This window comes from Onychostruthus taczanowskii, unplaced genomic scaffold (genome assembly GCF_017590055.1).
Source record: "Onychostruthus taczanowskii isolate IOZ18803 unplaced genomic scaffold, ASM1759005v1 scaffold2, whole genome shotgun sequence".
Taxonomy (NCBI): Eukaryota; Metazoa; Chordata; class Aves; order Passeriformes; family Passeridae; genus Onychostruthus; species Onychostruthus taczanowskii.
The window spans coordinates 26,093,354-26,099,353 of NW_024499239.1; positions in this window are offsets into that span (position 1 = coordinate 26,093,354).

Consider the following 6,000-nt stretch of genomic DNA (forward strand, 5'->3'; position numbering starts at 1 on the left):
AAAGTTTCCATCTTTTCCAGGGAAAATTCCATCCTTAACCAGTTTTTTTTTAACTCAAGAGACCCTCCTTAATCTCCCATTTAAATAACCAGCAACTATCTAATTATGTGCAAACATCAGCCATCTACAATGACAAAATTCACAAATCAGCATCACTGCACAGCATTGTGGTGCTGCTCATTCTGAAGTTGCAGTGCACTCTGCAAACCTACCCACACATCTGTCCTCTGTCAGGAGAAAAATATTTCATGAGCTGTGCTTCTGAACATGTTTCCTGATCAAATTTAATCGCAGCCATGACCCCATGCTCCTACCCCTGTCTGCTATTAGCACTCCCTCATTTCAGACTGCTGGGACATATTCTTAGTAATGATCTTCCTTGAAAGGTGTATGGTATGCAGCATCATTACTTCCCTAATAATATAATGTTTTGCTGTAACGTGTCTGTCTGAGTGCAAGTCTTTGCCCATTTATTTCTCTTCATGACTGGATTTGCTGTTAGCAGCAACCTTCCTTCTTCCACGCAGCAAATGTTTCCCTCTGCCCTCCATTACATGCTATTAATCCCTGATAGTCTGGCAATGATTGCTTGAAATTTAACTTATAAATGCTGTGTGTGTAAATGTATTCAGACCCCCTATTGCTCTGCCTACAAAACATTAGGTTCTCCTTCCACCCAATGTCCTGCAGTCAAGAGTATCCAACAGAACAAAAATGTGGCTTCTGCAGTGCATTTGCATTTTTTGCCCTCTGCTCTGGTCAGCAGAGCTGGGGGCTGGCAGAGAAATCTGGCTGGGTCTGAACAAAACTCAGCTATCATCAATACCCGTGGATATTGATGAACAAGTTATTTGGCTAGTCAAGGGCATTTTTAGAGGAGTTTGTGTGGAAAAAGAAGAGCTTAGCACAACGGGTAAGATCAGAAGTGCAGAACTTAGTGACCATTAAAAGTGCTGAGGCCTGAGGAGTTCAGCAGTAACAGCAGGAAGAGACCAGAGAACAATCCTGGTTTTCACCCCCCAACATGCAGATTGGCTTAAATGAGATAGATCTGTCAAATCGTGTCATCTGTGTCAGCCACAGCACTAGCAGGGGTGGGAGAGAGGGCAAAGGAAGAGTGACCTCAGCCCAGGCAGGGCCTTCCCCAGCCCAGGTACACCTGAGCAGCAGGGCAGGGTTCTGATAAGGTCTCCTGGAAGTCTCAGAAAGGCAGGTTGAGGATCCCAGCTGCAGGCAAATTTGGGAACTCCCCTGCTCAGGAGCAGTGGGAGATGGTCCAAAGGCAGAACTGGAGAAAGGGCTGCAGTTTGGTGGGACTGGTTCATCCAGGAGGAGTACCACAGATGTGACTGGAGGTGTGTGTACTTCAGATACAGCCAGGGTCCATCCAGGAGACAGAAACAGGACTGCTTAAACCAACAGTGCAACTCAGACAAGGGCCAGGATGGGGATTAAACAGATCTGCAGAGCCCATGGACAAAGGCTGAGGCTCCCAGGTCAGGCTGGCCAGGAAAATGAAGATCCATAGCCACATTTATGGTACTGACACTGCTGCTGCCAACTCCCTGGAGCACAGAAATGTAACAAACAGACCTCAAACAATTTGCTTTTCATTTTTGCTCTTTTCTGGCCTTAGGACATTTCACTCAACTCTTTAGTTTTTGTACTCTGCATGATGTAGCTAATCTGGACACTTCGATTGCTCCCACCACAGCAACACTCCATTAGCATAATCCTGTTTTCTTCAGGTTTATGATTCTTCAGAAGAGCATGATAAGGATCCCAGTGCATGTGACACTGTTCCCTTGTTCACTTCAATGTGTGTTACATAAGCAGATTACTTTTGGCAGCAGGTTAGCCTGCTTTCTCGTGCAAAACAAAAACCAGCTTTTTACATAAATCTGTGGAAACTTTTCCTTTCACTGAGCTGTATTTCGGATTTTGTGTCAGAGTCATTCTCTATTCTAAAAAAACTGGTTATGCATGTAGTTATTAAATGGTTCTCCCTCTTTTTTTGCCTCTTGCCTTGAACTGTCAACGTGCAGGAGAGGAGTATAAACCCTTCACTTCAACCATTGGTACATTTGTTTTAGAGCAAAACATTTGTGTAGACAAGGAAAACTACATTCTGTCTCAATGGAACTTGTTCTTGCTTAGAACTAAGGTTAGGTCTATCAGCATGAATCACCTCAAAGGCTTACTGAGCTGCAAACACACTGGCAGCTGAAATGAGCTCAGAGCACACACTGGCCTGAGATCCGTGTCCATTATCAGTTGCCATTTTGTCATCTTAATGTTAGTGAGGCGTATTGGATATTTTACCTTGTTGCTTTCTTTATTTACCAGCAGAGACCAGTGCATTGCATTCTTCCCTTGTGGCCCCTGAGGTCATGCCCTGTCTGTTCTGATCCTGTGCTGAGTTGAAACCACATTATCCACCACTTTTCTAGGCCACATTATCCACCACTTTTATTGTGGAAGGAATTCAGTTATTCAGTCAAGAAATGAATTTCCATGTTCCCCCTGTGTAGACTGTCAGGGCACTAGAACTTGTAATTCCCCCAAAAACTCAACCCAAAATACAGACTTCATCTTTTCCTTCTCAAAGTGAGGGGAAGAATTTTATTGCAGTTTGTTGGTGTATTTTTCCAAATTTTACACCGATGATGCTTTATTTGCTCAAAGGTACAGAGAATCCTGTTCTGCGTAAGACTTGGGGGAAAAGCAAATTTTCATGCAGAGAAATGTAGAAGCTGTAACTGTTTATTTAAAAACCCAAATATATGTTTGCAAAACTGCTTTTTCAGAAAATAAGTGTCCTTGTGGCTGAGGTCAGGAGGTCCCGACCATTGTCTTTTGGCACCAGATAGTTTAATTTTCTTCTCCTTTTTTCCAGGGTTCTCACTAATGAACGTCTCCTGCAAAGTTCTTTGCAACACATAGCATAATTATTTACATTTTATTTCCTTACTTCTAAAGGGAAAATAGCTGTTAATACCAGCTATTAATAATAAACCAGTTGCCAATGCATTTTATTCATTGTTGAATCATAATTCATAGGTCACTTTTCAGTAACTGAGGATGAAGTTCTTGTGAATTCACCTTCTGTCTCTCTATCAACATTTAACAATTTTACAAACCAAGTAAATTTTTATAGCCTGAGGGGGAAATATTCCAAGACAAATATTTGTACTTTCTTCACCCTTTAGAATAATGTGTTACAGTGAAGTTGAAATGTCAGTGACTTGTTTGTGGACAAAAATAAAAGATACTGCATGTTTAAAGGGATGAACTTGCTATTCAGAAGGTAGCTATGATCAGCATATCTCCCTGAATATCAAGTCTGGCACATCGGCCTAATCTGAATTTTATGTCTAACTCAGTATTAGAAACTGAGCAACTTTGTGAAAAATTGCAAAGTTGGAAAGACAAAAGATATTCTTCTGCATTGTTTATAAAAAGTCAGATTTGTCATTGCTTTGCGTCTTTGGCAGTGTTTTTCACATATAGAAAACAAATTAAGCAGCAGTAGTTTGTAATACTTGTGAGAATAACAAAAAGGTACAACACAATAGACAGTCAAATTCCAAATGCATATTGAAGAAACCTGGTAATAGATCTCTGCCATCCTTCAGGAATATTAGAGTTTAGGAGGTTTATTGCTTGAAAAAGTCACTAGTTTCTGACATTAGGCCCTCTGGGTTTTCTTTTTCTCACTTTTCTAAGCTGTCTCTCCATCTGCCTTCGCCCTCTCACCCTTCCACACAGAACTCCTGTAAGACCTTTCAGCTTTGCCTATGGCCAGGCCTGGAGCTCTGTTGAAGCCAGGCCAGGTTTACACCAGTTGGGAATTTGTACTAGTGGCCCTTCTGGTCACTTTTGGGACCATTCAGTTTTAGCCAGTTTGACCGGGAGACAACTGCTTAACCCTCCCTGTGTGTTGGGCATTTTCTCCTCTTCAAATTCCAGATCCCCCAGCATTCCCTGATGGTGCCAGGGAATAATGCAGTGTATCCAGAGAGGAGATCAAGCCAGCAGTACTAAAATGTTGTAACAGGAGATTAAATGCAAAATGGGCAATGGTCTGATTTTCTCAGAGGCAAACATCAAGGGTATCAAGAACCTGTGCTGTTAGAAGATGGAGTCTCAGTAAATAGCAAACACATTGTTCTTCCCCTATCCATAGCAGAGCACAATAAATAAATTCACTTATCCAATACTAGACAGGAGGAGTCAGTGGAAACTCAAATAATCCACACGACAAAATCTCAGGGAACAGAAATTTTAAAGGAAGCCAAAACAACAACAAAAATTTTTGTGAAGTTCTAAATATCAATGGTTCTTAGGGTAGATACTTGAAGTGCACTCAATTATAACACATCCTTGAATTGGCAGTGGAAAAATCCAACTCCAGCAGCAGAGATGGGTTGCAGCTGCAGCTGATAGTGAGGGATGTGAATACAGAGAGCACTTAGGTGATGAAGGCAAGGCCGGCAATCAGTTGTGTGCTTCAAAGCCATAAAGCACAATCAGTGTGACAACAGGGCCCCATTGTTGGCTCTGGCTTTCTGCTGAAAGGACTTGCACAGGGGAAGGGCCCTGCAGCAGAGCAGCCTTGTCCCCAAGCCATTCATTTCTTCCGTGTTCTTTTCTGTGTTCCTTTCTTTCCTTTGTCTTTTTTCCTCTTTGGTTGTGTATGAGATTTCCTCATTATGGGGGCGGCTCTTCAGCGTGGTTAAAATGCTCAAAGTTGCCTTACCTTGCTTATATTTTGTTTTGCCCTCATGGCAGTAGCTCAGGTGACAGAAGTGTCTCAGTGCAGGGGTGGCTGGCAGCCAATAGAGCAGATGCAGCTCTCCAGCCTGCAGTGGTGTTGTGCTCCTTGGCTGCACTGTGCAGTGGCCACATGAGCATGCAGTGAGGCAGAAGCATTTTTCTAGTGCATTTTTCCTAGGTCTTGGTATGCATGGCTTGGAAAATGCAGAGATCACTGTTCAGTTCTATTAAGAAAGTGCTGGGGTTTTTTCCTTCCTCAATCTGCAGTTTTTCTACCAAAACTCTCTCTTCACCACCCCTGACATTCCTCTGCTGTGGACAAATGGATATTCTTGGGAGCCCTACCTCTTTTCAGCTCATATAGTTTTTTCAGAATAGTACAATTCTGTCCCTAATAAAATTGCATCATTTTTAATTTCTAAAACCTTTGAAATGTGTCTTTTCTTTTCCTAAAAGACCCATCATTTAGAAGTTCCTTAGAAATTTACACTTTTTAATGTCTCCTGTCCCAAGCAACCACAACTACCTGACTGGTACAAACCTTAAAGTTTTGACAGGTTTATATTATTCCTGATTTCATTTTTGCAGCACATACAGAGATCAAAAACATTTACAGAAAAATACTTCTTTGCTAGATCCTAAACTGAGCATCTCACTGAACAATTTAAACATGGGTAGCAATACAAATAAATACTTGACAGGGAAAGAAAGAGCACATCACAACCAGGCAAATGGTTGCAAGAAATTGAAATAATGAAGATGAAAGCATAGTCCTTAATATATGACCTGTGCAATAATCTAAATTGTGGTTCTGCTGTCACTGAAATCAATGGCAAAACTCCAGTCTTTAATTACAGCAGGGTGTAATGGGGAGGGGGGAAAGGTATATGAAAAAGACAGGCATTACTAACAGAATTGTAGAATATCCTGAGTTGGAAGGCACCCACAAGGATCTTTGAGTCCAACTCCTGGCCCTGCACAGCACCATCCCCAAGAGTCACAGCCTGTGCCCCAGAGCATTGTCCAAACACTCCTGGAGCTCTGCCAGGCTGCTGCTGTGAGCACTGCCCTGGGGAGCCTGTTCAGTGCCCAGCCACCCTCTGGTGGTTAGACATATACCCAGCTCCCTGATATTCTCCTAAGTGGATATTGCCCTAATATCCAACCAAACCCTCCCCTGACAGCTCCAGCCATTTCCTTGAATTCTGTCACTGTCACAGAGAG